Raw genomic sequence first — 12,601 nt, 5'->3', positions numbered from 1 at the left:
CACCTTACAATCCCTAACTCTGAAAAACAAAGTCTGTGCATGGCAAATGAACATTTTCAGTTCATAAACATCTACTTTGATTAATCATGTGCAGTAACTGGACTCCAATCTCCAACTGCCGTGTAATTGTGTGCCAAATTCCAATTAACCCTCAGTGCTCACAGATGTTCCAATCTCAAGAGGAAACTCTCACCTCTTTTACAATTAGACCCCAGTAACGTCACTGTTTGATCGACATCAGAATGTACCAAAATCTCAGTTAAAATTGTAAACACACGCATACATCGCTGGTGGCCAACATGTGGCTCATTGGCTTTTTTGTGTGAAATTACAGTGTTTTAGGCCACATTGCAGGGTTACAGTGGGGTACTGGGTGCTCTGCATTTTGGCACCCAGCAATGAGATCAGTAGAAGTATAGTCCTGGTCTGGCATCATCACAAGCTTACCTGCAGTGACCATAATTAAAGTAGGACTAAAGGAAAACTTTTTTTTTATATTTTAGATACAAAATGAACGTGGAGCCCAAAGAACTCTGAACCCATCCCCCTGCTGGGTAGGGTTTACCTCATGGCCATCCAGCCAATCACAATCCTCCTGGCTGTTTGCTAGGGGGGTCCTTCCCATTTACTGCATTAGTAGCCAATCACAGTTTAGCCCAGCCTCTTCCACCCTGCTATTTAAGCAGGGAGAAGAGAGAAAATGTCTTTGTCATTTTTTTTTTTTACAAATTAGATTTAAATAGCTGAGCACTACAAACTTTTCTGAAATGCTCTGTTATACTGTTACACGAACATTGTACCTCTCCTTCAGTTGGTTACTGATCTCTGTAATCTCTCCAAGAGCTCTTCCTCCACATTTTGCAAACACTACAACATTTCAGTTTTTCTGAGAGTTTCCTTACCAACCTTAGTAAAGTTAGTGGAAGAGCATATCCATAATATTAAGAAAAACAAGTTTGACCGCAGTGTCCCTGATCATTTAACCACTTGGGATCCGCGCTATTGCCGAATGACGGCATTAGCGCGGACCTAGATTGCCGGGACTACGTCTATTGACGTAGTCCCGGTTACGAGCGGCCTGCGCGCCCCCTGAGGGGCGCGCGCGGCGCGCTCTGTGATCGGCGAGTCCGTGAGACTCGCCTGATCACCGATCCGTGTAAGGGGTCGATCCCGACCCCTTATCACGTGATCAGCTGTCAGCCAATGACAGCTGATCATGTGATAAAACGGAGCCGGTAATCGGCTAGTATTCCTCCTCGCGCTGACAGCGCGAGGAGAAAAAAAAAAAGCCGATCGACGGCGGCCGTGTTCGGGACATCAGTCCCGATCACGGCCAGCAATTCAAGCGGACACCTGCCCCCTGCCAGTGCCCACCTGCCACCCGCAGTGCCATCCTGAAATAAAGTAAGTGCCCCCCTGTCAGTGCCACCCAGCAGTGCCCATAGTGCCCACAGTGCCACCCAGCAGTGCCCACAGTGCCACCCACAGTGCCACCCACAGTGCCACCCACAGTGCCACCCAAAATCTGCCTCAAAGGTGCTGCACCCCAGTGCCGCCCATCAGTGCCCAGCAGTGCCGCCCATCAGTGCCCAGCAGTGCCGCCCATCAGTGCCCAGCAGTGCCACCTATCAGAGCCACCTATCAGTGCCACCTATCAGTGCCCATCAGTCCCATCTATCTGTGGTACCTATCAGTGCCCATCCGTGCCACCCATCCGTGCCACTTATCCGTGCCACCCATCCGTGCCATCTTATCTGTGCCCATCTTTGCCCATCAGTGCCGCCTTATCTGTGCCCATCGGTGCCGCCTTATCTGTGCCTATTAGTGCCGCCTTAACTATGCCTATCAGTGCCCACCAGTGCAGCCTATCAGTGCCCACCAATGCAGCCCATCAGTGCCCACCAATGCAGCCCATCAGTGCCCACCAATGCAGCCTATCAGTGCCGCCTAATCAGCGCACTTCAATGAAGGAGAAAAATGACCCGTTTGCAAAATTTTATAACAAACTATTAAAACATGATTTTTTTTTTTTTTTGCAACTTTTTTTGTTTGTTTAGCAAAAAATAAAACTCCGAGCTGTAACTAAATACTACCAAAAGAAAGCTCTATTTGTGGGAAAAAAATGATAAAAATTTCATTTGGGTACAGTGTTGTATGACCGCGTAATTGTCACTCAAAGTGCATCAGCGCTGAAAGCTGAAAATTGGTCTGGGACTGAGGGGGGTTTAAGTGCCCAGTAAGCAAGTGGTTAAAGAAACAGTATTAATGTGACCCTAGTAAAATACAGTTGTCCATCAAAACAATAGAGGGGAAACAGAGAGTTGAAGATCCCCTTAAATTTTGTAGCCAAAAGAAGGAGAGTGTATTCACATGTTGGGAACACTGTATCTGAAGAGGCTGAACGTTGGTTTTAATGTTAATAGTTTTTTTTAATGGGGCAATTATGTGCTGGTGTCCTATTGTTCCCAGATATAGATTTGGGGAAGTAAGGTAAGGTAAGATATTACACCAATTTTGTGTTTTTTTATTAATGTTATATTTTTCATTTTATGAAATTATTACATGTATATTCTAGTCTAATTCAATATTGTTGTGAGATAATTTCTATGTAGTTTATTCATAGGGAATGAGCTTTGGGTTGGGGTCAAAGTTGTTCATAGTTCAGGAAAATGGCAATTTATTTGGGGCGATTAGTCACTATAGCGACCAATTATCTATAATGTACTTCCTAGCCTCTGAACTGTGGTCAGTAGGGATGAGCCGAACACCCCCCGGTTCGGTTTGCACCAGAACTTTTGAACGGACCGAAAATTCGTGCAAACTTTAGAACCCCATTGAAGTCTATGGGACTTGAACGTTCGAAATAAAAAGTGCTAATTTTAATGGCTAATATTCAAGATACTGTTCTAAAAAGGGTTTGGGGACCTGGCTCCTGCCCCAGGGGACATGGGTCAATGCCTAAAATATTTTAAAAAATGGCCGTTTTTGCGGGAGCACTGATTTTAATGACGATTAAAGTGAAAAAAAAAGTGAAATATTCCTTTAAATATCGTGCCTGGGGGGTGTCTATAGTATGCCTGTGAAGTGCCACGTGTTTCCCGTGTTTAGAACAGTCCCTGCACAAAATGACATTTAACGTAAAAAAAGTCATTTAAAACTGCTTGCGGTTTTAATGTAATATCTGGTTCCGGCAATATGGATGAAAATCATTGAGAAAAATGGCATAGATAGCCCCCCTGCCCATTACCAGCCCCTTTGGGTCTTGTACGGATATTAAGGGGAACCCCATACTCAAATTAAAAAAAGGAAAGACGTGGGGCCCCCAGGCCCTATATACTCAGAACAGCAGTATACAGGCGGTGCAAACAAGACAGGGACTGTGTAGGTTTGTTGTGTTAAGTAGAATCTGTATGTAATTTTGAACTGGTACATTTTTAAAGTGTAGCTCCAGTCAAAAAAATCTATTTTTAAGCTTTTTGGAAAACATAGGGAAGGGTTATCACCCCTGTATAATTTGTTTTGCCGTCCGTCTTTTTTCCTCTCACTTCCTGTTGTCTCCTTACGTTTGCAAGTAGCAGAGGTTTATAAGTTGGATGTTTGAAAGTAGGGGCTTGCCCTATATGTTCTGCAGAAATGGCGGAACAAGGTGTTGGTGTTGCCACAACATTGTAAGTCCTCATAGTTACTCTCAGTGGGCACAGGAACGGGCCCTGCTGTGAGATATTATATCATTGTAATTACATGCCCCTGTTAAACAGGGGCTGAAAAATTGGGCCTTAGGCACTGGCGCTGGTGCCACGACACTGCAACCTCTCCCATATACTCTAGTTGTAGTGCAGGAATGAGCCCTGCTGCAAAGCATTGCATCAAAAATTGTAATTAAACGCCCCTGTTAAACAGAGGCAGAAAAATTGGGCCTTAGGCACTGGTGCTGGTGCCACCACACTGCAACCTCTCCCATATACTCTAGTTGTGGTGCAGGAATGAGCCCTGCTGCAAAGCATTGCATCAAAAATTGTAATTAAACGGCTCTGTTAAACAGGGGCAGAAAAATTGGGCTGGTGGCATCACCCAGAACCAAAAATGTTCTTCCAACATATCAGCGGAGGAAGAAGAGGATAGACAATCAACATAACAGGACAGTCACTCAGCATCAGCATAGGCAGTCTTGAAGGGATGTGATATTTCAAAAAAAATGATTGGGTTACATCAGCTTCAGGTGCTTGGTAGCTGTGGGTGATCCAAGACTGATTCATCTTGATGAAGGTCAGTCGATCAACTGAGTCGGTGGACAGGCGCACCCTGTGATCGGTAACAAAGCCACCAGCAGCACTGAAGGTGCAGAACGCTGGATGCAGGACAGGCCAGTAGCTCAATTGCATACTGTGCAAGCTCTGGCCAGTGATCCATCCTCAAGACCCAGTAAGCCAGAGGATTTTCGGTGGGAAAGGTGTCCAAGTCTGACCTTTCCCCTAGGTATTCCTGCACCATGTAAATCAGACGCTGGCAATGGTTGCTGGAACCGATCATACCTTGGGGCTGCGGACTAAAAAATTGTCTGAACGCATCAGTCAGACGGCCACCTTCTCCACCGCTCCTTCTGACCGATGCTTCAGCAACACGTTGTCCAGGACCAGGAGTTTGTAACCTCCCAGTCTCTTGTAGGGATGATTTACAGTCCCAAGAAACCTGTGGACTTGTACGTGGCTGGGAGGAGGTAGCTGCGGATCATGTTGTCCTTAGTGACCCAGAGGACTCCGGACTGAATGCCTCAGCTAACCTACGCTGCATGGCCTCCCTGATCCTTCAAAGCCTGCGGAAGGATCCTCGTATTCTTTGGATCAAGGAGAGGGACCATTACTGGCTGGCCACTCTCCTTTATTTGTCAATCTTTATTAAGAAGGGTAAAAGATGTTCTACACTGTTGGCAATCAGTTTTGTGTAGACTTTCAGATCCATGTTTAATAACCAATGTGCCTCAAATTCTGTGAGGAAGCAGGCTCTTTCCCTGGTTTGAGGGGAGTTACAATAGTTGCTGTTAAAATTTCAGGAGGGAATGAGGCTGAGCACACAACTACATTATATACCCTCTCAAGGTGAGGGAGGAGTAAATCAGAAAATAGTTGTGAATACTCTGGGGAATAGCTGTCAGGCCCCAGAGATTTGTTGTGATGCAAAGTTTTAACAATAATAATAATTTCCGTTATTGTGTGAGGATGATTCAAGGTATTTTTGATAATTCTGTGGAATTTTTGGCAGGGAAATTGAATCCATGGCCAGACCATTTTTTAAAAGTGTTTCACTTTTTTAAGGTCATTTTTCAGAGTTTGTAAAGAAAACCCCCAAACCATACATTTTCTGAAAGCACCAATAGAATAAAAAGATGGCATTACTGATTTTTTTTACATTCCATAATAGCTGCACAAATGTTTATAATAACAATATTTTAAATTAAAATACAATAAAACCATATTTATCATACACAAACATAACAATGCATACAAAATTCTTACTAAGTCTAAAATATAGAACTGTGGGGTACACAATGCTGTAAATAAGTCATTTTAGCAAAAAATCTAGAGGTTGGATTCACAGTGCCGTGCGTGTTAAAAAATTATGTAGGCATACATGTTATTGCAGTGCATTGCCTTACAACGTGCTGCCACATATACTATTAAAAGAATGTAATTTTGAAAAGGTTTTAAAAAATGTGTTAAAAAAATCTAGCACTGTGATGCATTGTAGCAATGTGCTGCAGCACATACAACACATACTAGTGCATATGTGTTGTATTCACCATAATGAATGCCCACTTGTGTCATTGGGCCATGAGCTTACTGGCGTTCCATTTTAATATGGAATATTTAATATTTACCCAATCAAAAAAAATTTTTAAAACATCAAAAACAAAAATATACACACACTTAAGCCAGCGATAGATGGTTTGAATCTCAGCCAGTTCAGCAGGAACCGGCTGAGATTCAAAACATGTATGGGCAGGCTGAATGTATCCAACTTGGTGCAACCAGCCTGACAGGTTTTATATGCGATTATTGCTAGCAAAGTGTATAACAAATGTGCAGCGCTAAAAATATATGTGTATTCCAGGTGTAAACCTAGATAAAAATAAATGTACACACCTGGATGTGTGCTAGAATAGACAAAGTGTGTGAATCGAATAATGTGAGTACATATATATAAATCAAAAAATTAACAAATGTGTACTTAACAATGAATAAACTAAAAACAATGATGACACGGGTCAGGTGACATCATAATATAAAAATAATAAACAGTTGGCACATATAACAATATAACAGTATACCAGTATATAAGTGCATGTGCTATAACATCAGATGAACCTAAACAGATAATGACAGAATGTATAGTCCATCGGTAATAAATGTCATGGTGTATCCGCCGGAAGAGCAATTAGTTAGTATAAACAGTAAGTTTGATCTTGTGAACATAAATGGTAAAATTCCAGTGTTCAAATGTTCAAACACCCAGGACCGTGCTTCGATCACCCAGGGAGGGGGGTAGGTACTCTTACCATGAAATGTGGACACACACCAGCGGAGGTGAGTCATAAAGGCATGGATGGAAATCCAGATCACTGGCCACGATCTCCTGAAGTTGGGAAAATGGGGGCACACACCAGCAATGATGCAGCGAATCAGCGATACCAGAAACAGGCACCACGATCCCCAGATTTATACAATATTGATAAAACTCTCATCCATTAATGATAAAGTAGTGTTCATAAAAGAAAAAATTAAGGCTTTCTCATGGTGTAAATCAAACAACGTATGGATTTATTGTAAAAAAAAAAAAAGCACAAACATCACTCAAGATGTGTACAATAAAATGTGATCACCAAGGTTAAAATAAAACAGGTGCAGTGTGTGGAGCTTAACAGGCAATAACCTGGCAATAACTCATGGTAAGAGTACCTACTCCCCTCCCTGGGTGATGGAAGCACGGTCCTGGATGTTTGTACATTTGAACACTGGAACATTACCATTTATGTTCACAAGATCCACTTACTGTTTATACTGATGGAGGGCTTATTACTGAAGAACTATACATTGTGTAATTATCTGTTTAAGTTAATTTGATGTTATAGCACATGCACTTGGTATATTGTTATATGCGCCAACTGTTTATTATTTTGATATTATGGTGTCAACTGACCCGTGTCATCATTGTTTTTAGTTTATTCATTGTTGAGTACACATTTGTTCATTTTTTGATTTATATATATGTACTCACATTATTAAATTCACACACTTTGTCTATTCTAGTACACATCCAGGTGTGTACATTTATTTTTATCTAGGTTTACACCTGTTATACACATATATTTTTAGCGCTGGACATTTCTTATTCACTTTCACATACAGTTAGTCTTATTGTGGTGCTGGCAGCTTACTCTTAGTATCGGCAGTGAAATTATTTTTTCACTTAATATATTGCTAGCAGCTGTTATAGCCACTAGCAATAATCACAGTGTTCTCCCGCAGGAAGGGCTTCCTCCCTCCCTGCTGGGAGAACACAATGGCTCAGTGGGAGGGATTCCCCCATCAACACAGGGCTTCTGTCTATGGCTGGCCTTACTATAAATTCCCTTTTAAATGAAACAATCACTTTCCAAAATATCCCAATGATGGAAGTCACCATTTTCTGACACTCTTCTGCAAACTATTATCACATAATATACTCACACCGATATGAAGCCCAGGTGGTGCAGAATGAAAACGTACATAGGTGTTTTACTTAGTAACAGATTATCTTAAGATGCCTTGAGGTTTCCCTTGGAGCACTCTGTTGGTTGTTGACCAGCATGTATTTGCAATGGCTCGATAAAGAAATTATCAAAAGGTTGAATTGTTTATTTATGCTTACTGACAACTGCAGATTAATACATGGTATTGTTAATGTTTAAAAAAAGTGGCATAATAAGAGTAATACTTGGCATAGTGTATAAAAACATAGGTGAGGCATTCCCATAGTTACAACTGATAATGAGAAATATACGGAAAACAATGCTTAAATGCACCTTGCAAAATTTGTATACATTTAAATAAAGTAGAACTAAAGTGCAAAATTTTTGTTCTTTCATTTTAGATGTTGGTCATCTTACTTTAAAAAAGTAATTAGTTAAGTTACAAATTATTTCTCCCAAAAAGTAATTGCGTTAGTAACTCGGTTGTTACATTGAAAAAGTATTTAGTTACTCAGCAAAGTAACTGTGACTTTTTTTAAAATATTCTATAGACGGGACTAGCGAAGGAAGTGAATGTTGCCGCCTCCATCGCCGAGATTGACACCTCGCGAGCCCCGTCGCCTGGTATGGATTTAAAGGGGAACCCCTACGCCAAAAAAAGGCGTGGGGGTCCCCCCAAAGTCCATAGCAGACCCTTATCCGAGCACGCAGCCTGGCCGGTCAGGAAAGGGGGTGGGGATGAGCGAGTGCCCCCCCCCAAACTGTACCTGTCCCCATGTTGATGAGGACAAGGGCCTCTTCCCGACAACCCTAGCTGTTGGTTGTCAGGGAGCTAATCAAAATCCGGGAGCCCCCTTTAATAAGGGGGCCCCCAGGTTCCGACCTCCCACCCTATGTGAATGAGTATGGGGTACAACGTGCCCCTACCCATTCACCTGGGGAAAAAAGTGTTAATAAAAAAACACAAGACAGGTTTTTAAAGTACTTTATTAGACAGCTCTGGGGGTCTTCTTCCGACTTCGGGGGTCTTCTCGCCGGGCTCCTCAGCTATCTTTTGCTCTTTTACCGCTAGCTCTTTTACTAGCGCAGGAGCCCAGCTTTCTTTTTCATTGCCGCCACCTTCTGGGGGTTTCTTCCGACTTTAGGGGTCTTGTCCCACTCTTCCCTTCTTCTTGCCGGGCCTCCGCTATCTTCTTACAGCTCTTTTACTAGCGTTGGCCCGGTCTTGCCGCTTGCTGCTGCCGCTGCATTCTTTTTCTTCTTCTCTTCTACTTCTTCTTCCTTCCGATATTGGCACGGCGCTCTCTCCGGCTGTAATGGCAGGGACGCGTTGTGCGGCGACTTATATAGGCATAAGGGATGGGGTCACCGAGTGATGTCACATGGTGACCCCGCCCCTTATGATATCACAATCCCGGGGGATGCTGGGACTGTGACATCATAAGGGACGGGGTCATCATGTGACACAGTCCTGGGGATGCTGAGACTGTGACATCATAAGGGGCGAGGTCACCATGTGACATCACCCGGTGACCCCACCCCTTATGCCTATATAAGTCGCTGCACAACACGTCCCTGCCATTATGGCTGGAGAGAGGGTCGTGTCAACATCGGAAGGAAGAAGAAGAAGGTGGCGGCGGCGACAAGCATCAAGACTGGGCCAACGCTAGTAAGAGCCGTAAGAAGATAGCGGAGGCCTGGCAGAGGAAGCAAAGAGCGGGACAAGACCCCCAAAGTTGGAAGAAGACCCCTGAAGTCGAAAGAAGACCCCCAGACGGCGGCGGCAACAAAGGGGGGCTCCTCCGCTAGTAAAAGAGTTAGCGGTAAAAGAGCAGAAAATAGCGGAGGAGCCCAGCGAGAAGATCCCCGAAATCAGAAGAAGACCCCCGGAGCTGTCTAATAAAGTACTTTAAAAACCTGTGTTTTTTAATTAACTCTTTTTTCCCCAGGTGAATGGGTAGGGGTACATCGTACCCCATACTCATTCACATAGGGTAGGGGGCCAGAATCTGGGGGCCCCTTATTAAAGGGGGCTGCCAGATTCTGATAACCCCCCCGACCGCAGACCCTGACAACCAACGGCCAGGGTTGTCGGGAAGAGGTCCTTATCCTCATCAACATGGGGACAAGGTGCTTTGGGGTGGGGGGGCAGCGACATTCACTTTCTTCCCTAGTCCCGTCTACCTGGTCCCGGGCGGTAGATGTAATTGCAGTAATGCCACCCAAGTAATGAGAACGGCGTTACTATAAGAGGAAGAGTAATCAGTTAGATTACTCGTTACCCTCTAAAGTAACTGCGTTAAGTAACTGCGTTAAGGTATGCGATGCATACCTCCCGGCTGTCCCCAGATCAGTTCGCATATCGCAGTGCGATCTGCAAACTCGGACAGGAATCGGATCGCATGGTGTGAACATCCATGTGATCCGATTCTGCTGCGGACCAAAAAAAGGGTCCTGTGCGAGTTTGGGCCGTATCTGTATGGCTGAACTCGCATCGCACAGAGATCGGATGTGATTTGCACTGCAGTGCGGTGCGAATCCCATCCCGTTCTCGAAACCGCTGCAGTGTGAAACCAGCCTAAAGCTGAACTTAGAAATTAAATCTACTTATATTTTGCCATCGCTGATTTCTCCCTTCCTCCAACCCCATACTAAATATATTTTTAAACAAAACTATTTTGTTTTCATTATATAACTTATATTAGACCCAATTATATAGTCAGTACTCAGTTTTTTTCTGTGCAATACAGGCAGATCATGGCTGATGGGAGGGATAGACAATGTCTTGTATATAGCTTTTCTGAAAACATCAAAGCACCCTACCTTACCCTTGATTCACACTTGTGCAGGTTTGGATTGCTCACAAAACACGCTGCTCTTTAGCAGACATTTGGGGGTGCTGTTAATTCCTAATGGCACCACCACAGACGGCAAAACATGAATTACTATTCTACACAATACTGTGCTATAATAAATGTACCATTCAGTTTCTCATGATTAGGCTATTTTATATAAATACATATTGCATTGTAAAGGGCTATAATGTAACATGTGCAATATTTAAAATACCATTTCGTTTTTCATGAAAATTCCAACAGGGAGCCAAGCGCAGAAAGTAAATCAAGGAGCCAAAGTAATTATAAAAGTCAAACTGGACTGCTGCTACCGCACTTAAATGATCAAATGAGAAACAGACAAAAACAACAGAATTGGGAAGCGCAGATCCAAGAGGTGGCAAGGAATCAATTGGAAATGGAACCCATGTGAAAATTTAAACAGTTTATTGCTAATAAAACATGTAACCAATACACAGTACAAATGGGAAAAGTAGTCAGAATGGCCAATGGATACTAAGCTGAGCTGCAAGGTGTCCGAACACCACAGGACTCCTCCCCGGCCACGTTACACACTCCAACCGCAGGCAGATATTGGCAAAACCTGATAACAATGTTATCTGAGGAAGGGGTTAAACCCTGAAACATGTAATCGTATATTTATATGGGGGCTCCTGCGCTGTATATAGAGATTAAAAAAAAGAGATTCTATCCTAATAGGCGCAGCAAACACTTTATGAGTTGGCTCTCATTTGAATATAGATACTCAATCTGTGTCTTAAAAAAGGTATCAAAAATATAATAATAATATATAATAATAATAAAAACTAAAAAACACAGTGCAAACGTGCTTAATATATCTAAAATAATAATGTCAGGAAAAAAGTAAAACAAAGTGCATATGTGCATAGCATATCAAAATATTAACACTTGAAGGTGATATACAAGTATTTAAATATTTAAATATTTACGGCAATAGTGCTGTGATAAAATGTGTAATATAAAGTGATGAAGTACATATAACAAACAACTTCAAAATCTATTGGGTTTAGTCAAGGTGACCCATAGATAGTCCAATCGTGGAAAATGTGGTGAAATATCACAACCAAGTTAACATAGTGTGTTTTTTTTTTTTTTTTCAAATATCATTTTTATTGAGTTTTCAAAGGCATACAAATTGCCCACGCAGGGGCCAAACATTACCCACGCAGGGGCAAGCCTCCAAATGCGGCAACCGGCCACATACGGACACATTCTCATAACATACAGTCGGTTCCTGATGCAGCAACAGGCCGCAGCAGGGCAACGTAAAACAAACACAACCTTAACTAGCTATACCCCAATGTGGGGAGAGGGTATTACAGGAGGATTGTTTGCTAAGTGATATACAGACAGGATAGAATATCATAGTAACAATTGGGTCAACCTATCGTCCCACTATGAGCTTAATGAAGAATTATGGATTAAACACTACATCAGTTGCCGTAGTGTTATCATCCAACCAGCAGGTCCACACCTTCTCAAATTTTTGCGGGCAACATAGTGTAGTTGTGTATTCACAGTGCCAAGCCAACTCTCTCCGTTAGGTGATTTCCACGTGTTAGTGCTGGCCACACCAGGTAATTAACTTACTGCTGTAAGGTATACAGCGAAATAGCCTTTAAGGGGGAACACTTGGATTCAGAAGATGGGCAAGGGGAACTTCACACTTCTCTAGCGTCACCGTCATCCACCAAATTCCTCCGTGGATACTGTCAGCATATACACTCAAGGAATAGATAGAGTCCACCAAAGTGTAGTAGGTTTAAAATATTATCAAAGTTTATTAAAATAATATTGAACTACTCACAAAAATAGGGGAGGACAGAGCGCACAGCAAACAGACCAACGAGCATGTCACTCGGGTGTAGGCGTCACTTCCGGTATCCAACGTGCTTAGATATATTAAGCACGTTTGCACTGTGTTTTTTAGTTTTTATTATTATTATATTTTTGATACCTTTTTTAAGACACAGATTGAGTATTTAGTAGCTGCTGAGTT

General features: G+C 42.6%; 1 protein-coding gene across 2 annotated transcripts in view; it reads left to right on the top strand.

Annotated features, from left to right (window-relative positions):
* LOC143974232 (coiled-coil domain-containing protein 17-like) overlaps positions 1–12,601 on the top strand; it is a 93,463-nt gene that overhangs the window by 64,521 nt on the left and 16,341 nt on the right. The window lies entirely within an intron of this gene.

This window comes from Lithobates pipiens, unplaced genomic scaffold (genome assembly GCF_037356315.1).
Source record: "Lithobates pipiens isolate NorthernLeopardFrog02 unplaced genomic scaffold, aLitPip1_a1.2 Scaffold_13, whole genome shotgun sequence".
Taxonomy (NCBI): Eukaryota; Metazoa; Chordata; class Amphibia; order Anura; family Ranidae; genus Lithobates; species Lithobates pipiens.
This window is presented reverse-complemented; position numbering and strand designations above follow the sequence as displayed.